Source organism: Podarcis bocagei (genome assembly GCF_964188305.1).
Source record: "Podarcis bocagei genome assembly, chromosome: 1".
Taxonomy (NCBI): Eukaryota; Metazoa; Chordata; class Lepidosauria; order Squamata; family Lacertidae; genus Podarcis; species Podarcis bocagei.
Window position 1 is genome coordinate 47,519,619 of NC_138125.1, and position 22,199 is coordinate 47,541,817.

The 22,199-nt window shown below is 44.1% G+C and overlaps 1 protein-coding gene across 2 annotated transcripts in view; it reads left to right on the forward strand.

Moving 5' to 3' along the window:
* DPF3 (double PHD fingers 3) overlaps positions 1-22,199 on the forward strand; it is a 195,158-nt gene that overhangs the window by 46,087 nt on the left and 126,872 nt on the right. The window lies entirely within an intron of this gene.

The window sequence follows — 22,199 nt, forward strand, 5'->3', positions numbered from 1 at the left end:
TGACGGCGCCCATCACTGACTGTCTCAGCAGTAAGAAGAAGTTTGTATGGACGGCGGAGGCGGAGCGAGCGTTTGAGGAACTGAAAAGGGCCTTCGCCTCTGAAGAACAACTTCTGCATGTGGATTTACGAAAGAAGCTAAGGGTTGAAACAGACGCATCTGACAGAGCCATAGGGGCGGTGCTTCTTCTGCAGCCGGGGAAGGAGGAGTCGGAGTGGCGTCCGTGTGCCTTCTTCTCGCGGAAGCTGAACAAATCCGAGAGGAACTACACGGTGTACGACCGAGAACTGCTTGCTATTCATGAGGCGTTCCGGAGATGGAGGCATCTGCTAGTTGGTGCACAACATAAAGTGCAAGTGTGCACGGACCATAAAAATCTAGAGTACTGGAGAACGGCGCGAGTGCTCAACCAAAGGCAGTTGAGATGGGCCCAAGAGTTCTCCAAATTTAACTTTGAGATTTGTTATGTGCCAGGCCCAGAGAATGTTAGGGCGGACGCTCTCTCACGCAAACCTGAATATTTGGAGGGGGAGGGAGCACCCGAAGAAACCCATATCATTCCAGAGGACCGCTGGGTGTGTGGGGCGACTTTGGTGGGGCAAAGGGAATTGGTAGAGGGTACGGTGCAGGATGCATACGCCCAGGGGAAACTCAGGGATCTCAGAGGGGAGGAAGACAAACCCGGTGGTTTTGAGGAGAGAAATGGGGCATTGTATTATAAGGGAGCGTTATATATACCTGAAGGGGAATTGAGGGAGAAAGTACTCAAGCAGCTGCACGATAGCCCCACAGCAGGGCACTTTGGGCAACACAAAACCATGTGGCTGGTTACCAGGGAATTTTGGTGGCCCAAGGTCAGGGAAGATGTGCGGGAGTATGTGAGAGGGTGTGAACAATGCCAAAGAGCCAAGGGGGAGAGGCAGGCGCCGGCTGGTTTATTAGAACCACTGCCCACACCTGAGAGACCGTGGGAAGCAGTGGCAATAGATTTCATGACTGATCTGCCAAGGTCTAGAGGGAAAACAGCCATCATGGTTGTAGTAGACCTGTTAACTAAAATGGCCCACTTCATAGCCTGCTCACATGCGGTTACAGCAGAAGAAACCGCCAAATTGTTTGTAGAGAATGTGTTTAGGTTGCATGGCGCCCCCTTGAGGGTGGTTTCAGACCGAGGGAAACAATTTACTTCCAGGTTCTGGAGGAAGCTCATGAGCTTACTGCATGTAGAGGTTAATTTCTCGACGGCCCGTCATCCTGAAACCAACGGGCAGGCGGAAAGAGCAAATGGGGTTCTCCAACAATATTTGAGGTGTTATGTTAATGACAGAGAGAATGATTGGGTGGAGAAGCTGGCGTTGGCAGAATTTGCCTACAACAATGCAGAGAACGTGTCCACGGGGATGAGCCCCTTTTTGGCTAATCACGGGTGCCATCCCAGAGCCTTCCCAGGGGGGGAGGGGGAGAACTGGAGCGTTCCAGCTGCAGAACAGTTCGTGGAAGAAATGGAAGCGATCCATCGCCAGCTCCAACTCAACTTAAACAGGGCTAAGGAGGAATATAAGAGGCAAGCAGACAAAAACAGAAGGGAAGGTGAAAGCATCAGGGTGGGGGACCAGGTGTGGCTGTCAACCCAAGGGTTGCCATTCAAAGGAGGTTGTAAGAAATTAAGACCCAAAAGGCTGGGTCCGTTTGAAGTCATACAGCAGGTCAATCCAGTGGCTTTCAGGCTCCGGTTACCGAACCACATGAAGCTGCACCCAGTTTTTCACAGGTCGTTGCTGTCACCGTATAGAGGAGACAGTGAGGGGAGGGTCACTAGGGGACCAGCAATGGAGGAGAAGGAACACAGCTACCATGTAGCGGAGATCCTCGATTCCAGGTGGAAGGGAGATCAAGTAGAGTATTTGGTAATGTGGGAAGGGGAACCGGAGTCGGAAAACACCTGGGTTAGGGCAGAGGATGTCAATGACGAGGTTTTAATAGAGACTTTTCATCAGAGGTTCCCACGTAAACCTCAGCCTGTAGCGAGGTTCCGAAGGGAATACTTTGCCACCACCGACGAGGAAGAGGAGTTGGAGGGGTTCCCAGATTCTGAAGAGGAGGAGGATTCAGCTGGCCAGGACGACGATCGATGGAGAGAATTGTTCGAGACGTCAGAAGATGAGGAAGATTCGTTTCGGGGTTTTAGCCCTTCACCTCCCAGGGGGGAGGAATTGGGAGGGGGTGAGGGGGGCCCTGGAGGGGAAGTGGATGTCAGGGAACTGCCATCAGAGCATCAGGTGGTGGAGGGACTCAGGCAGGATGAAAGAGACTCAACTGCTGAAGCAGGGACCAGCAGGGGGAGGAGTGGGTCTCTGAGGGAATGCGAGCAGGAGGGAGGGCTCAGGGAGGCTTCCAGCGAGAACAGTGGGGAGGTATCGGAGTCTCCCATAGGGAGACCCATACCTCGCAGGAAACTGTCACGCCGTGAGTCCAGGAGACGCGTTTCCGTTAAGGAACTTCTTTGCTGGAAACGCTTCCGCAGGCAGCCACTGTCGGACTCTACTAGTGACTAGAGCAGACATGTCTGAGGAGCTCCGTCACACACGGAGGTTTGTGGGGGCGCACAAACTCTGAGGGAGCACGTTTTCACGCACAAGCAGCTAATCAAACCCTCACAGTGGGGGACAAGTCAGCGCCGCTGTTGTAAGTCAACTCATAAGAGCATAGAAGACTTTAGGAATTTTTGCTAGAATGACATAATAATGAGGAATGAACAGTCTCCATGTCTGAGAAATGTAATACAATCTTAAGGTGTGTTCAAATGGAAGAGCTAACCTCTTAATTTGTGTGCTAATTCAGAATTTCAGAACATCTGGAAACTGGAACTCTTTTTTGCACTATTTGTTATTATTAGATTAGTAGATTACCCCGCGCTGAAATCTCATGGTGTAAGACTAACAGTGTGACATCATCTCTGGGGTAAGCGAAAAACAACAACCATAAATCCCCAATAAAATTTCATATACAGTGGTACCTCGGGTTACAGACGCTTCAGGTTACAGACTCCGCTAACCCAGAAACAATACCTCGGGTTAAGAACTTTGCTTCAGGATGAGAACAGAAATTGTGCTCTGGCAGCGCAACAGCAGCAGGAGGCCCCATTAGCTAAAGTGGTGCTTCAGGTTAAGAACAGTTTCAGGTTAAGAACGGACCTCTGGAATGAATTAAGTTCTTAACCATAGGTACCACTGTATTTTATTCAATTTAAACAGAATTAAGACACTTTCCACTGCAATTTTCAGTTCATCCCTGAGCCCCTAAAAGCCTGCCCACATAAAAGATCTTGCAAGATTCCCAAGAATTGCTCAGACTGAGGGAAGGGGGGCGGCAGCAGGAATGGTACAGTACAGTATTACAATGTTACGCTAGCACCTTCTGCGCTGTGAATGGCAGACACACAGGTCTAGGATGAAGGTAGGATTGGGGCTTTTGAGAAATACGCGATGCAAGATGAGAAGCACTGGAGGAACCCTTGTTCCCCTTAAAAACCAGAGTGTTTGCACGTCCTTAGAAATGGTATGCGCAGCTCTTTAAGTCAAACCTGAAATGTTAAAATGTTGGCCTCTAGGATAGTAAACCTTGACAACCAGCCTGTATCAGGTTTGGTTCCTCAATTGAATACATTGTAATTCCACTGATTCCTGTCAGAACCTTCTATTTTGAATGGGATAAGATGACATCCTTGCCGTGCCCCACCCACCTAGTCTCTTACTCCAATTGCATTCTTGAGTGCCCTGGTGCTATTGCATTACTTACTGCATTCACTTCTCATGAAGGCAGGACTTTTAAACTGAAATAAGGCTCTGACCCTTTGACATGACACCTAAGAGAAGGTAGATAACATGATCCTGTCTGCTTATCAGAGGACACTTTGAAACTCTGTAAGAAGATACCTTTCTCAATATAGCCTCCTATGAAGAGAGGAAAAAGGGGGGGGGGGAGCTTAACCACTACTAGAATGCTGCAGTTTCCAATTTTGGTACGCTTCAGTCAGTGGGCTGGGGGAACCAGAATATTCAGCAAAAATATACCCTCTGTACAGCACTCTGGAAATTAAGGATACATATGGATGTTGAAAATTTGTTGGATAGTTTCCCCATGAGTTAGACTGGTCTTACCTGGGTGTTTTGTTCTTTAATGGTCAGATTCAACAGTAAATAGTAGCGAATTTTCAACACAGGTACATTTGCATTAATATGTACAAATTAGCAATGCATTGTATGTCTGTGGAAGACTGGGCGACTGTACCCGACACTGTCTAGAAACGTGTGTGTGTGTGTGTGTGTGTGTGTGTGTGTGTAGTTAGTTCTGGGGAATCATCAAGGGACTGAAAGTAGGTGACTGGTGGGGAATCAGATTTCCAATCTGTAGCCAGTCATTTAACTATTTGCTGGCCTAGTAACATGTTCCTCTGTATGCTTATTCAGAGGTATGTCTCACTGAGTTCAGTATGATTTACTGCTAAGTGAATGAGGATATAAATGTGACATTCCTGATTCCCTGCAGTGTTAGTGCACATAGGTAAAAGGTAAAGGAAAAGGACCCTTGGGCAGAAGCCCAGTCAAAGGCGACTATGGGGTGCGGTGCTCATCTTGCTTTCAGGCCAAGGGAGCCGGTGTTTGTCAGCAGACAGCTTTCCAGGTCATGTGGCCAGCATGACTAAACTGCTTATGGCACAACGGGACACTGTGACGAGTGCCAGAGCACACAGAAATGCCGTTTACCTTCCCACTGCAGTGGTACCTGTTTATCTATTTGCACTGGCATGCTTTCGAACTGCTAGGTTAGCAGAAGCTGCGACAGAGCAACGGGAGCTCACCCAATCGCACGGATTCGAACAACAAACCTTCTGATCAGCCAGCCCAAGAGTCTCAGTGGTTTAGACCACAGCGCCACCCACGTCCCTGCAATTAAACACTAGTGTGGAGCAGTGGCGTAGCGTGGGTTGTCAGCACCCGGGGCAAGGCAAGTAATTTGCGCCCCCTAACCCGTTGATTTGCGCCCCCTAACCCGTGGATTTGCGCCCCCTAACCCTAACCCCCAGATGTTGCGCCCGGTGCGGCCGGACCCCCCTGCACCCCCCACGCTACGCCACTGCTGTGGAGGGGAGCTTAGTCTAGAACCTGGGTGACCAGGGTTCAGATCCCCATAGCCATGGAGATCACTGCATAGCCATGGGCCAATCAGTGCCTCTCACCCTAAAGTATATCAGAGTGTAGTTAGGATAAAACTGAAAGGAGCTGAACGATTTATGCTATTTTGAGTATTTGGAAGAAAGATAAGAAAGAAGATTTTTACTACTACTACTACTACTACTACTACTACTACTACTACTACTTTGCATATGATTGCAGCCTTAAATCCTATGTACATTTACCTAAGAACTAGTCCCACTGAACATAATGGGGCATTCCTGTGCATGAATATGATTGCATATGGAAATGCATATGTTTGGTTTAATATATTTAAACACATGTGAAATAAAAACAAGGTAATGCTAATACTGCTCCTGGTGGTAAAAAGCAAATGCAACCACACTGTCTGATGTCTTTTTAATATTATCGATTCGATTTGCTAGTCACTTGACACATAAGGAGCCCACAAGTGATGTACAAAATTTTCAAAGTGCAAGGCATGACATAAAATCTGAAAAAGAACAATATGTACATTATAATAAAAGCCATAGAGTAAGCTATAAAAGAGCAGAAAAGGAAGAAAGTGCATTTTATTCATATTCACGATCACTGCTGACTCAATGGTTTTTTTGGGGGGTGGGGTGGGTGGGTAAGACATTCTCATTTGTCCCCCCACATGGGCTCTTTTTCTAATTCCCTTTGCCTGTTTCCTTGCCTCTTCCTCTGTGTCCAAGTTGCTTCATTTCCAGAGAAAGGGCAAGGGCTCTCGGGGTGTGATCAGCACCTAACAATGCCAATCCTTGATGCAAGCCCTGCGCATGGTGAAATGTGAAATTGTCCCAGCGAAGGTGGACTGCTGATGAGACACTGAATACAGTGGTACCTCAGGTTAAGAATTTAATTCGCTCTGGAGGTCCGTTCTTAACCTGAAACTGTTCTTAACCTGAAGCACCACTTTACCTAATGGGGCCTCCCACTGCTGCCGTGCTGCTGCCGCACAATTTCTGTTCTCATCCTGAAGCAAACTTCTTAACCCGAGGTACTATTTCTGGGTTAGTGGAGTCTGTAACCTGAAGCGTCTGTAACCCGAGGTACCACTGTATAGGAAATCCCTGCAGTAACCATTACAGTAATCTAGCCTGGCCTCCTACATTGTAACACCTACAGACATTTGCTTAATTATTTCCATGTTGTGTCCTGTCCATAGCTGTCAACCTTTCCTTTTTTTGCGGGAAATTCCCTTATTCCAGTGCCGTTTCCCACTGCTTCCCACTGCTATCCTGGATTGTTAGATATCCCGTAGACTGTCCCCAGGACAGGTGAGGCTGTTGATCCCTTATTTTCAAGGCTGCTGATCCCTTATTTTCAAATCTGAAAGTTGACAGCTTATGGTCCTGTCTGCTTTAGAGTTGTTTTTTCCTTTGTACCATAGGGATGGTCCATGTTGATTCAAAAATTTTCTGTCCACTCATGTTACCAAGTCACACTCTGGAAACCATGCACAAACCTTTAAATTTCCCCAGGGGGGAGATGAAGTAGTGACAGCCTCTTCTACCTTTCATCACCTGGTCCTGCTTTTAACCCTTCTCCCACATCCCGTGTCCTCTATGTAGGCACACGTTCTCTTTGGGTAAACCCCAGTTGGCAATATCACTGCATACGGCTACGTTTTATATTGCACTGCTTCTTCTGCACAAATTGAATTCCAAGCATTTTTTTTGTCTGAACAGAACAATGGATTTTCTTGTGTTTTCCTAACTTCCTCACACAGTGTTGAAAACTTGCTTTCTTGTCATGCAGACCGGTTCGTCGCTGTTATTCAATTTTATGGTTGAGTAGCCAAGGGCAGGGTCACAAAGTATTGTGAAGTGCGTTGCTTAGGCCTACAATCCCAAATCTGCTTGTTCAAGGAAAAGACCAATGAAATCAATAGAAGTTGGTAGGTAAGAGGAAATTAACCAAAGATTGTGTAAGTTTCCACTCTTTTATCAGCCTATTGTGCCCACATAGGAATTTGTGTGAATGCTGGTAAATGGTAACAGTTATTAAAGTTTGGATTCCATACTCTGTTAGAGGTACCAGTTGAAACATCACCTTGTTGTTTCTTTATTCTTTACTTCTCTTTGAAATATATATGAGAAGATTATTTTATTCAAGGTCATGAGCACAGTGATGGGAACTAGAAACCTCACAAGCCGTAATCCTGAACCCGCTTACTAGGAAGCAAGTTTATTTATTCTTTATTTATTAAATTTGTATACCGTTCTATACCTGCAGGTCTCAGGGCGGTTCACAGGATAAAATCATAATATAAAAACACTGAATACATAATCAAAATAAAACCAAGAACAGTCCAATAACGCTACCAAAACTTTTAAAAAAGGCATTGAGTGTCTGTCAGCCAAAGGCCTGCTTAAAGAGAGACATTTTTGCTTGGTACCTAAAGGTGTATAATGAAGGTCCCAGGTGAACCTCCCTGGGGAGAACATTCCATAGAGGGGGAGCCACTGCAGAAAAGGCCCCTTCTCGTGTTGCCATCCTCTGGACCCCTTGTGGAGGAGGCACATGAAGAAGGGCCTCAGAAGATGATCTCAGGGTCCGGGAAGGTTCATAAGGGAAGAGGCGGTCCTTGAGGTATTGTGGTCCTGAGCCGTTTGAACTGAAATCAGGAGAGCCAGTGTGGTGTAGTGGTTAAGAGCAGTAGTCACGTAATCTGGGAAACCGGGTTCGCTTCCCTGCTCCTCCACGTGCAGCTGCTGGGTGACCTTGGGCCAGTCACGCTTCTCTGAAGTCTCTCAGCCCCACTCACCTCACAGAGCGTTTGATGTGGGGGAGGAAGGGAAAGGTGAATGTTAGCCGCTTTGAGACTCCTTAAAGGGAGTGAAAGGCAGGATATCAAATCCAAACTCTTCTTCTTCTTCTTCTTCTTCTACTTCTTAGTAAACATGCTTAAGATTGAGTTACCAGTATTTAAGGTGGCAATTCTATGCCTGCTTACCTGGGAGTAGCACAATGGAATTTGCTTTTGAATAAATATGCATATGAATAGGCTGTAAGTTCAGGTGGTTTTTGTACCTTCTCTTGAGGGGCCTTCTCTGTGGTAACACCTTGCTTATGGTATGGTTACCAGATTTTTTTTCAATGAATCCGGGGACACTTTTCAACTTCCTACTAAATAGATGGATTTTGTCAGGGGACTGATTTGTAAATCCAGGGACTGTCCCGGGAAACGGGGACATCTGGTAACTTTAGCTTATGGAAGGCCCTGTTCAGTGTGGCTCATTTGGTGCCTATGACCTCATTTTGTTTCCAAGTGAAGACTTTTAATCCCCCCCCCCCCCATTTCTTTTAAAAGGATTCTTGGAGGTTTTAAAAGGCTTTTGGGGGGAATATTTAAAGAAAAACTTGCAAAGGGTTTTAAATTTTGGAGGTTTTAAAAATCTGTCTATACTATGAGTCTGATAGATTGATATTATTGATTTTTCTGCCATTTGCTTTTGTTTTATTGATTGCATTTTAGCTGATTGCATTTTAATTGCTATAAGCCACTCAGACAATTCTGAGGCATAGAAATACCCAGTGCTTTTTTTCTGGCCTCATTGAAGGGCAGTATTTCAATATGAGTAGGAAAACGAGAGTACCCCTAAACATTTTTTTAAAGAAAAAAGTACTGGAAATACCACAAAAAACAAGTTACACATATTGGTGTTTTTGCCCATGTCATCTAGCCTGGCAATTCCCTTCCATCCAAATGCATCAGGAATTGGTGAGACAGTCTGGAAACATAAGCAAGTGCCTGATCCCTATTTCTCCTCCCCCGCAGAACTATAGTTCTCAGTGCTCCCCGGGGAGATAGAATGGCTGCTAAATCAGTATATTATCTGCAGGGCAGAAACACCCTGAAGAAAGCAAAGACCAGAGGCACCTGTGAATTGAGATGAGTTGTTACAGGTGAATGCCTTTAAAGGTCAAAGAAACAAATCCAGTGGTCACTTTTCATTTTTTTAATAAAAATTTTTATTGGTTTTACAAGAATTTTTTAAACACATACAAACAGATAAAGAAACAAACAAACATGTATAATTTCATAACCTTTCTTTCATAAACCTTACTTCATCGACTTCCCCGAACCTCCCCTTTCTGCATTCCAATTCCAAAATTTTTCCCAGCAAATCCTAACACTTAATTACACCAAATTTATCCCTTATTCTTTTCTTTTACTTAATCTTTTTTCAGCTATACCCCTCTTTTTTTCCTTCAGATCTAGACATTTTAACACTCATTAATTTTGCAATATTTCTTAAGATAGACTTTAAATTTTTTCCAGTCTTCTTCCGCCGTCTCTTTCCCCTGATCACGGATTCTGCAAGTCATTTCAGCCAGTCCCATATAGTCTATCACCTTCGTCTGCCATTCTTCCAGGGTGGGTAGATCCTGGGTCTTCCAATGCTTTGCGATGAGTATTCTTGCTGCTGTAGTAGCATACATAAAGAAAATTCTATCTTTCTTTGGCACCAACTGCCCGACAATACCCAAGAGAAAGGCCTCTGGTTTCTTAGGGAAGGTACATTTAAGTACCTTTTTCATTTCATTATATATCATTTCCCAGAAAGCCTTAATCTTCGGGCACGTCCACCAAAGGTGGTAAAAAGTACCTTCAGTTTCTTTACATTTCCAACATTTATGGCCATTTATGGCCACTTTTCAGAAACTGTTCTTTGGAATGGATACTCAGCTGGGCTTAAAGTAAAGGTAAAGGGACCCCTGACCATTAGCTCCAGTCGTGGCCTACTCTGGGGTTGCGGCGCTCATCTCACTTTATTGGCCGAGGGAGCCGGCGTACAGCTTCCGGGTCATGTGGCCAGCATGACTAAGCCGCTTCTGGCAAACCAGAGCAGCACACGGAAACACCATTTACCTTCCTGCCAGAGCAGTACCTATCTATCTACTTGCATTTTGACGTGCTTTCGAACTGCTAGGTGGGCAGGAGCTGGGACCGAGCAACGGGAGCTCTCCCCGTCGCGGGGATTTGAACCGCTGACCTTCTGATATTCTCCAGTAAAACAAGGCCTTCAAGAATCAATTCTATTTGCCACCTTGTCTGGGTTTGTTTTTTTTAATCGTCATGGCTTAAGTAGCACAAGTGCTTGGCTACTTTATAACAATCAGCTTCAACAGCACCAAATTTGAATTCGAGTATTCACAAGGTGTTCCTGGAAAAAAAACCACATTTTCCCTATTACACAGTATATTCAGGAGGTGGGTATGGAGGGGAATGAAAGGCAAACTTCAGTATTGTCCTCTCCTCCTCCTCTAATGGCAGCCTGGGAGTAGAGAGCAGCAATGCCACAAGGTTGCCTTCCAGAAGTTGGTCACATGGTTCCCCTGCAGGCCCATATAGATGTTTTATCTGTACAGTGGATGAGTGGCACTGTCCTGATTACTCCTTTCTAAAAATAGACTTTATTCCTAAATGAATTATGCCAAGCAAGCATCAAGGATAGTTTCAGTTGAATACTGTATACTAATAGAAGCATTGCTGCTCTTTCAAATCATGCTTTAAACTAATTGCACACTTTAATTATATTGTTTGTTAAGCTGCTGCTACTTATTATCTATGCTGTTGCAGCTTCTGCCTAGATGTCAGGAGTCCAGGTTCCCAGCTTGATAACGCAGTAAGCGTAGGTAATTAAAAAGGAGGATTTATTGCAAAAACAAACAGATAGCTCCGGACGGCTCTTAACAAAGCCTCCGACACCATTATTCAAGATGACCCTTCTGAAGACTCCTTCCGGCGACAGAAGATATTGAACTGATGAACCTTACGTCTCTTCCTATCTAGCAGCCTTCCCATTTGCCAACTTTTCAGACTGAGTGGATCAGCTCCAACCTCTTCCTTTTCTGGCAGGCTGTCTCTGAGTTCTTTTGTGCCTGCTTGTACTTCCGGAGAGCTTTGACTGTGTTCTAGCCTGCTCTCAGCAGGCTAGAACACCCTACCTGTTAAGGTCAGGAAGAGCTGAAGTCTGCAGCTTCCCGCTCTCCCATGCCTAACATCAAAGCCTCTCTGTTCCTGGCTGCTTTCTGCAGTTGGCTGCAAACCTTCGCTTGGAGCTAGCTCATTCCTGACACTAGAACTGTTCTTATTTTTATCTGTAACCCGCCTTGATTCCCTGCCAGGGGAAAAGGCAGGGTATAAATAAATATATAACGACAACAACAGAACGGCCTTCTCCTTTCTGCTAAGCAAGTTGCTTCCCTCTCCACCATAAAATCCCTTTTTGATAGCCTCTTTAGGAAAACTATTGTTAAACTACTGTAAACTTCACTTCCCCTAATTCTCCACTGCCATCTGATTGTCCCCCTACCTAATCTTTGTCATCAATCATGTGCCAGACTGTTACTGATGTCTTCATGGTCCTTGGGTTGCTTCCTCTTATGTTGCTTGGTTCACATCAAAAGCCATGGGCCACATGAGAGGTCCTTGACCATGTGGCTCCCTCCAGTGCCAGCACTGCTCCAGTTAGGATTTTTCTGCTGATTCAAAACATATTCACACTCCAAAGGCCTACTTATTTTAAACCAGCTTATCTTCAATGGCTTCTTTCAAATAATATTGGGAAGTGTAGCCTGGAGAGGCGGATGAGCTTTTCATGTCAAACATCTCTGGCCTCTCTTGCAAAACTACATTTCCCAGTATTCTTTATAGGAATAAAACTCCCGCAGTTTGGTCAAACTCATGCTGGTAGCTTTGAGAACACTGTCCAACCATCTCATCCTCTGTCGTCTCCTTCTCCTTGTGCCCTCCATCTTTCCCAACATCAGGGTCTTTCCAGGGGGTGTTCTCTTCTCATGAGGTGGCCAAAGTATTGGAGCCTCAGCTTCACGATCTGTCCTTCCAGTGAGCACTCAGGGCTGATTTCCTTCAGAATGGAGAGGTTTGATCTTCTTGCAGTCCATGGGACTCTCAAGAGTCTCCTCCAGCACCATAATTCAAAACCATCAATTCTTCGGTGATCAGCCTTCTTTATGGTCCAGCTCTCACTTCCATAAATTACTACTGGGAAAACCATGGCTTTAACTATACAAACCTTTGGCGGCAAGGTGATGTCTCTGCTTTTTAAGATGCTGTCTAGGTTTGTCATTGCTTTCCTCCCAAGAAGCAGGCGTCTTTTAATTTTGTGACTGCTGTCACCATCTGCAGTGATCATGGAGCCCAAGAAAGTAAAATCTCTCACTGCCTCCATTTCCTCCCCTTCTATTTGCCAGGAGGTGATGGGCCTAGTGGCCATGATCTTATATCCATTGCCATCATGGATTCTTCGCTAGAATGTGGCTGTGCTCATTTAATAGGCACCACCTGGGCATTCTTTGTGATGCAATTTGTAAACAGTGTTACAATTAATGTTTGCATCGTTTTGTGAAAATGTCTCTCTGGTAAACTGCCACTGCCTTTCTCGAAATCTGCTCCCAATATGTGAGATGCTGAAGGCAGATCCTGTGAAGTCCTCTTGCCACCTGCATAGGAAACGCTCCATGCAGAGTGTGAGTGTGGGCAGAGCTGAGATTCAGAATAAAATTGATTCTGTTCGTTTGGCCACATCCTGTTTCCCTTGTTTATGTACCTGCTGCATTGAAATCTGGCGACTAATTTTCAGTTTGATGGAGGCCAAGATAGGGTTGAGCAGCTAAGTAGGGCTGCCACATTTTTTTTAATCAGGCAGAAAACCTGCCTAGCTGCTGCATGAAAGACAAAACACACACACACAAACAAAACTCCCCCCCCCCCATGCCAGGAAAAGCTATAGCTTTCAAAAGTACAGAAGCTCTTACAGAAAAAAGGCTGTAATCCTACTGCCAAATTGGGTTGGATTTTTTGTTTTTACTTCAAAGTCTCTTCATCAGCTTGATACTTGGCTAAGGAATCATTCAGTCAATTGTCATCTGTCAACTTGGAGATCATGCCTGTCCTCTCCAAAGCTCTGTAGCAGTAAGAAAACAAGCAGCTGCTGTGTTCCTGCTCCATTCCTTGACCGTCACTTATTGCATATAATCACGCCCAAAGCTTTTTGGCTCCCTTTTGCCCAGTCGCTATTGAGAAGAAGAGATGCAAGAACTTTTCTCATCCTGTTTTTAAATTTTCTAGAGGCAGATGATAGGGATTTCAATGTGTTGATTGTAGTATGAAAGAGATCTCCCTTGGCATTGTATAGACTGAGCTGGTAATCAGGTTTGCTTGGTGCTTTCAAAGTCAGCAAAACTTGCTTGACCAGGGACCAGAGGAACCGTAATTGTAATAATAAGAATAATAATCAGAATTCATTGTAATGGTAAGGAGATTGTTCTGTCAGTACAAGCATTTCTCTTTGCTTGATGGAACAATCTCTCTCCTTTACTCATGTAGTCATACCTCATGTTATGTTTGCTTCATGTTACTTTTTTCAGGTTGCGTCCCGCGGTGATCCTGAAGTACCGGAAAGGGTTACTTCCGGGTTTTGCCGCTCACGCATGCACAGACACGCAAAATGACATCACGCACATGCACAGAAGTGACGAGTTGCATCCCGCGCGTGCTCAGACGCGCCGATGTGGGTTGCATTCTTTTCATGTTGTGAACAGGTCTCCGGAACGGATCCCGTTCCCAACCAGAGGTACCACTGTACTTTTCTGAGGAATCTCTTGACCATCCCCAAGCCAGTTTGTGGGTGTGGGGAGAAAGCCCCATTGAGTTAGAGGACATCCTTGCACAGGCTTCTGCTACTGGGACTGGTTGGCTGAATCTGGCCCAATAATAATAAATACTTCAGCCATAACACTTTCAGTTCTGTTAAAAGTAAGTGACTGCCTTTAACCCCAGCCAGGCAGTTCACATAAGGCAGTTCCATTCTCCTTCCTCCTCAAGTATGTGAAGTATTATGTCTTATTTCTCTCCCACAAATAGTTCATTCTCTGGTTTAGCTCTCTGTCAGTCCATTGATATTCTCCCACCTACAATCCTCAGGACGTAAGAAGGAACAACCCAAGAGATCCACAATTAAAATACTGAAAAGAATGTAGTAGCAGCAAGTAGGTGCTGGGGGTGAGACAGAAATGCACTGGGAGAAGCAAGTTTCTTTTCCCTGTGCTGTTCACACAGTGCCAATGGTTTCTTCTTCCCTGAGCTGCTATTTTCTCCCATGGGGAACAGCACACCTTTCCCCAAACGGGACAAATAGTACTTGATGGGGAGGAAGATGGTAGTGTAGAGAGGGGGTGGAAGAGTTAAACCAGGAACAGGGAACTTGGGGTTCACAGATGTTGTTCAACTCAATCTCCCATCAGCCCTAGACAGCATGGCTAATGGTTAGGGTGATATAGTCCATCCACATCTGGATGACCACAGGTTCTCCACCTCTGCTGCACAAGAATCTGTGTAGGCACATTCCATCTATGTGTGGAGCCAATAGGGTCTTAATGCCCCAATGCATCATGAACTATGCCCTACCTTTCTAATATACATGCATTATACAAGGCGGACTACATCTATTACGCTACCCACTTAAAAATGTAAGAACAATACTGGCAGTATAAAAACCACAACATAACAATTGCAAATTGAAAACACAGCAACAATTTCAGCAAACGAACTGGGTTGCCAATGAGCCAGAAGAAAACTGCCTTGGCTTGATCTTGTGTCTTCAAAAGAGATTTGATGTGAAAAATCATGTACCTTGGGATACAAACACTTCGGGTTACAGACTCCGCTAACCCAGAAGTAGTACCTCGGGTTAAGAACTTCACCTCAGGATGAGAATGAAAATCGTGCGGCAGCAGCAGAAGGCCCCATTAGCTAAAGTGGTGCCTCAGGTTAAGAATGGTTTCAGGTTAAGAATGGACCTCCGGAACAAATTAAGTTCGTAACCAGAGGTACCACTGTATATCAACTGCTAATTGCTGCAGATCAAACCACTCTTAGAGGACTGCTACAGAGACCAGCCCTGCTGTTAGGCTGACACAGTTCTGCAAAAGCTCAAAGAGATCTTGGTGTAAAAATGATTTCTTAAAATGAAAATACCCTTGAACTCCTCTTTCACAATGGAGTGGTTCGGTGTCAGAGAACTTTTGAGCTCTGCTCTGTAATGTTTGTTGACCATCTCCCCCAAGCAGTTCCCTGTTGGAATCCTGGTTTTTGTTACTCAAGCTTCAGATATGCACCCCCTTTTCTCTTCTTGCCTTTCTCATTTTTTTTCTGTAGCAGATGGTGATAATTCCCATGGCTGGATCAGGCTGCAGCTGAGACGGCTTCCCTGATGCCTTGACTGTACCATGGAAACTCCCTCTGGCCTCTCTGAGAGGGGAATACGCAGCTTATTATCATCTTCTGTTTATGAATTTAAAGGTCCTATTAGGATTATATTTCTTACTCTTGTGTGCTTTCCCTCTGCCTCTTTCAGGATAGTTTTTGTACCTTTGTGTGAATGCTCTATTTTGACTTCTTATGTGCAAACACAATTGCAATGGCCTTATAACAGAACCTTTGTTTATTCCATTAAAAAAAAAGTAATAGCATCCAGGAGATGAGATTAATTTAGTAATTGAAAATTCCTGTTTTGAGATTTAAAACAACATTACTTTTGTCATTCGCATAGTGATTCATTCTGATTGAGGGTCACTTCTTGCGTTTCATCACTGTCGGCCTAACCTGGAGGTTTTCCCCCTTTGGGGTGTATGTGTGTATTTTCATATATATATATATATATATATATATATATATATATATATATATACACACACACACACACACACACACACACACACACACACAACAATTTATATTTTTCTTTATATTGTAATTTCTAATCAGTTTACAATGAGGTTACAAAAGAGATACAAAAGATAAAATCAGAAAAGCTTCCTTAAAATGTCTACTGAAATAAAAAGCAACTGAGGTTCAACATGGAGGGATGCCTTTCTGATCTCAGCCAGGAAGGTGTTCACAGAATTGGGTCCACATACCTCCTGGAGGTGGGGATGCCAGGCACGCAGCTTAAACACAGTCTGGCCCATATTTTATCACTTCATCAACATGTTTTGCCTGGCATGGACATATACTGATAAGAAAAGCTTAACTTAATTTCTGGGTCTTAGGCCACTGTTGAGGGAAAGAACAAGGCCTCTAAAAATGTAAACCTATCGTCAGGGCAGGAGTGTGGAATATTTTCCTGAACATAAGAAAAGGCTGCTGGACCAGGCCAGTGTCCAACACTCATTCCCTGTCACCAGTCTAGCTGTCGCATTCTGGATTACTTGTAGTTTCTGGGTCACCTTCAAAGGTAGACCCACATAGAGCGCATTGCAGTAGTCCAAGCAAGAGATAACCAGAGCCTGCACCACTCTGGCGAGGCAGTCCATGAGCAGATAGGGTCTCAGCCTGTGTACCAGATAGAGCTGGTAGACAGCCGCCCTGAACACAGAACTGACCTGCGCCTCCATGAACAGCTGTTACTTTTAGACACTTTTAGACAATGAAAGAGTTGCTAATCTGGAATGTGTTAAACAGAGATGTGAGGGGAAAGTTTGGCTGAATTTATCTTCTCTGCTCAAGGCATCTGTTAATGGTGCCGGAGCAGAGCTACTAAAAAGGTATTCAACTAAGTTTCACTCAGATCAGACCCATTGAAAAGAATTGGCCTGACTTAGCCATGTTCATACAAGACAGGAGTGCCTGGCGTGCTCTGATCCATGGGGTCATGAAGAGTCGGACACGACTAAACGACTAAACAACTAAACATTACTCTGTGTAAAAGGTAGTTAAATACCACTCAGTAACATGAGATGTCCTTGTTCTATGAGGTATATTAAACTGGGATCCTTAAACTTGAAGTCCAATCACAATAGAAACGTTGGACTACAGTTGCAAACAAAACTTTTAAAGTGTGTTTTAAGTGCAATATACAACGTGACATTAGATGGCGATGGTGAGCCATATGGAAAATTCACTGTATTTTAAAAAATGCTTTTTAAAAAAAGCATTTTCAGAATGGCTTTTATATGTGTGTACATTCCACCCTAAGCACATGGATGGGGAACCTTTGGCCTTCCATCTCATGCTGGCTACAAGTCCCAACATCCCTGACCATTGGCCATGCTGACTGGGGCTGATGGGAACTGGAGTCCAAATGCATCTGGAGAGCCACAGATTCCCCCTCCATTTGGAGAGCCTTATATCCCCCTTCATATAGAATGTCACTGATTTTATTATGTCTTTCGAACTCTCCCAAATAATGCAGAAGAAAAGTAGAAAACAGTTTCTGTATCCAAGGGCTTCTCTAATCAGCAAGGATACATACGCCAAATAACACAGATGGATGCCACTGGAACAAAGGGCTATTCATTTCCATTTATAGGCTTCCTTCAAAGGACTTAAATCACAAGGTATGGAAAGACTGAATAACTTTGAGCCACGAGTTCTCAGAAAAATTAAAGGTGGAATGGCCTATAATGCACAAAGCCCTATAATATCATAATGACACGTGTTGCATCTTTAAGGTTCCTCAAGGCTTCTTGCTTTTTTGGTAAATAAACAGTTTGCACCTACTGTACCTATCTTTGGTGGTGGTAGTTTTATTTACTGTGGCATGGCTTTATTCATTCCTAACTCTTAAGAATATGAAAAGAGTCCTGTGGATCAGACCAAAGGCCTATCTAGTCTAGCCCTCTGTTTTCATAGTGGCCAATCAGATTCCCACAACCAGGACATGAAAACAATGTACTTGATTACTCATGATCCCTATGATTTACTGGTGGAAACAGAATATAGCTATGATGACTCTAGTTTTCCATCAATCTATAACTGCCTGAGAATAAATGAAGAGTTCTTTAGAAAATCAAGTTATGCTGGAGTTGCAGCTGAACGGTTGCCGCTAGGAACAGTCTTCCTACTTCTCTTCCCTTGAAGTGTGTTTAGCCAAGGAGGTGTCTTCAAAGGCAGCCTCTGTTGTTCCTTAATTAGCCGGCCACTCCAGGGAACAAAAAAGTGGGACAGGAATCTAATCTGGCTTTCTTGGATGGCAGAGCACAACTCAAGAGTTCTAGCAGTTGAGCAGGCGCATGCAAGTTATATATGTTAACCCTTAGGAAATGTATCAGAGTTCTCAGGGGTGGTAGTGTCATTTTGAAATGAAGAGTTGGATCATTTCCGCATTTAAATCAATGCATATATTTCCTAAAGCTTTGCTAGTTTGCCGGTATGGGTAAATGATTTCTCTTTGATCTTTCTTTTGAGTAAAAATGTCATGAATCCAGTTTTTGCTGAAATCACTGGTACTGGGGAAATTGCCCAGGGAATTAGGCCCTTGGCCTGTATTTTTCCTAGAGCATTGCTATGTTTATGTCATCTGGAAATTTGGGGCTGCTGGTTATTTTATTTTATTTATAATATGATTTTTATTCGTGAATATGTTTGCCAGCTCTCCCCCACTCCTGATACTGTTTCCAGTCTCCCATGATGAGTTGACCTGGCCTGGTTAGATTTTATTTTCCTTTCTCTATCCCTTTTAAGCATTCCTTAGAGTTGATGCTCTCTTACTGTTCTATATGTGGGGGGAATAGTCTCTACTATGGTGACAAATGTAAAGATGATTTGTTGTTAGTCACATACAGTATTAGGGACACGTCCTTCTCACCCGCTTTACTTTTTGTTGCGGTTACCAGTTTATGTTTGGAATACAGTAATATGGGGAAGATACAATTGTAGGGGCTTTCAATTAACTAAAAATGTGTAAAAACCCAAAACCATAAACTTGGGGAAATAATTTTTAGAGTCCTCTTACAATAATTACTGATGTGACACCTGTAGGATGGAAACTGAACAAGCTGACAGGGAATAAAATGTTTTGCATTGGTGTCTGCGACCATGAGTCTGCATTTAAATTACTCTGCATTTCTTAGGATTTAAGATTTGACTATAATGATTTGCAAAACCTGGAGAGATCTAGCAGTCCTTTGGATTGTCCCTATCAGGGTATACCATGGAGAACAGCTGCAAGGGAATGTTCCAGCCATAAAGGAACAGCAGCTATGATAGGAACATAAGAAGATGCCCTACACCAGCACAGATTATTTATTTATTTATTTATTTATCTATCACTTTATCTTAAAAAAAAAAATTCAAAGCAATTTACAATGATACCTGTATACAATGAAAACACTTTACAAAAAAATCTCATCAATTGACTCTTACGGAAAGATGTATTATTAATTGCACACATAAGCCTGGCAGCAGAGCATTCCGCTGGACTGGGCTGATGACACTAGAAGCGCCATTTTATGTTGATGTCAAACGTAGGAGCCAACTCCTAGGGGCTGAGGGGTCTTTGACCCCCCCATAAAATATTTGTGGGGACCACCTCCCCAGTTGATGAGCATTGTCATTCAAATAGTGTGCATGCACTGCATCATGTGATTGATTCTGTGGGATGGGGGTTACCTGACCCCCCATATTTTATTCAAGTTGGCACCCCTGATGTCATATGAGCCTTGGCAACCTGGGGCACAACCAATGACCCTCCTACAAATGAACTCAGTGATCATGGGAGATAAGGCTCCATAGGTATTACTCTTTTTTTTTTAAAATAAAATATTTATTGAAGTTTCCAAAACTCAAAAAACAAAAAACAAAAGAAAAAGAAAAAATAAACCTTTAAAATTGAAGCCTTACTTTCATTAACATCTTTCCAGGACTCCCCCCTCCCCCTCCCTATTGTATTCCCCTTTCATTAATTTGGTTCCACAAGTTCTTACTCCCAATTTAAAACTTATTTTGTTTAACCCACTATTCAATTTAATAATATAACCACTTTCCCTTTACATTCCACCATCCCTCATCATTAAAAGAAAGTTTTTTCCCCCAAGGTCCACCCCAATTTCCTTCCACGAATTCCCTTTTTTTGATAAACACGTCCAAACAAGGTAAAAAATATAAAAAGATTCAGAAGATAGTTGTACACCCTTTGGATTCCAGATCTCCCCCCACCCTTCCCCGGTTTCGATTCCCCATGTCCATCAATCTATCTACTGTCAGCCTGGAGATCTCACGTCCATAGCCGGTTTTTTTTTCCAGTTCCACCTTGCCGGGGTTTTTTTGTTTTTTTTAAAATAATGTTTAACTTCAGACGCCCAGTCTTAAAGAGGCCCCTGACAGGCCTTTAGTTTTCCTTGGTCTTTCACAATAATATGGCTCCTCCCTTGTTCTTTCCAAGTCGTCATCAGTCCTTTGTTCTTTTTTCTCACTTTCTCAGGTTTCTTTTCCTGTTCCACTGCAAAAACATTCTAATTCAAAAATTTGATACCTCTACAGGGGTTGTTGTTAGTTCAGGAACAAAAACTTGCGTCCAGTCCCTTCCATTCTTCAATAGATGATTCTATTGTCTCCTTTAATATAAACACCTCTGTAGACAAAATACTGTTTCGTTTTTGCAGCTTTCCCAGAAGATAACAAGTCCTGTGCGATTCCAAGAGTATTTTTCCACTTACGACCGTTCTTGTAATGTCCCAAAACCCCTCTAGGGGGATTATAGTAACTTTGTTTCCTCAAATCCAAAAGTCAAATTGTTATTCCTTATTTTCGACAATTTATATCCAAATTGTAACAAAACTAACCAGCAAAGTCCTCATAGCAAAGTCCTCTTTATATTCTCCAACTTTGACAGCTGCTTTGACAGCTGTCAAAGTCTCTGTCTCTCTTCGCCAGGCTCTCTCGCGGATCGCCCCGGTTCCTGGGGGGGTTGCACTTTCACTCTCACCATCCACTCTTCTCCTCCAGCACAGTTCTTATAATTTCCCATCGTGGAATTAATAATTTTTATCAATAAACAGAAGCAAGCTCCTTTCTTGACCTTAGTTGCCAAATCCTTGTTTTAAAATGTCTACAATAGGGGGGAGACTGACTTCCTTTTTGGATCTCCCCCGCTCGTGCCGAATCCGAGAAAAAATTTTTTCCCTCCTTTTAAGTCCGATTTCCAAATTACTCACGGGTTGTTGTTTATAGTCCAAATTTTCAATAGAAGAAGTCAGCGCTCTCCGTCGAATGGCATGCGGCTTCGCTCGGCAGGGAAAGCAGAGGACTCATAGCACCACGCCACCCCCATCCCCCGCTCTGTAGCCTTTAAAAAGGCTCCTTCGCGGGTTGGGGGGCGCTAATGGTGCCCGCCGAGTCAGCCATGTCCACGGGCTCCGTGCCCGTGGTTTTTGAGGGTCCCCGCGTCGCCGGCGCGGTAGGACCCAACCCCTGCCGAGCAGGCTCCCTCCGGAGCTCGGAGGGAGTCCGCCATTCGGCGATGGCGCCAACCTGGAAGTCCTCCATAGGTATTACTCTTGAAGAGCCAATGCCCTGGCCTGCAAAGGAGCCCTTCTTTACCTTTTTGTGGGGCACAACCCCACTGGTGTGTGGTAGCATGGGAAGCCCTCGATTCCTGTGTCAAGTCTGGTTCAGGGCATGGCACCTGTGAGCGTCCTGTCTTCGGCTCTGGAGCAGGACTCTCAGGTTTTGTGGGATACAAACCATCAGCCTTGAGCACTTTTGGCTCCAAAATGCCAGCACGAGGAGCTGGTTATTTCCCAGTTGGTGGTATAGCAGCCACGGACTCCTCTGAGCTTGTGGCATGGGAATGTGTCATACTTTACAGCTTTCTGTTAGAAGGGTCATTCTGTAAAGATACAGAGCCATAAGTAGAGAGAGCAGGAAGGGTCATCAACAGTTAGCCTTGAGACATCAGCTTCAGCAGGACAGAGATCACCTGGCCACACTTTCCCTCACTATGGTGAAATGAACTTAATGAATTCGTGCCCACTATTACCATCTTTATTGGTGACATCTTTTCCTCTCTTTTTGACCATGCATAAGTGGCCACCCTAAGTGGAAATTAAACTTCATGAGACAGAGGGTGTTTTTGTGTGTGTGTAAACAATGGCCTGCTGTGGGTGGCAAGCCTGTGCAACTTCAGAGAGGAAGATTTCTTTCACTTGTGCTGTCTCTGGAATGACTCT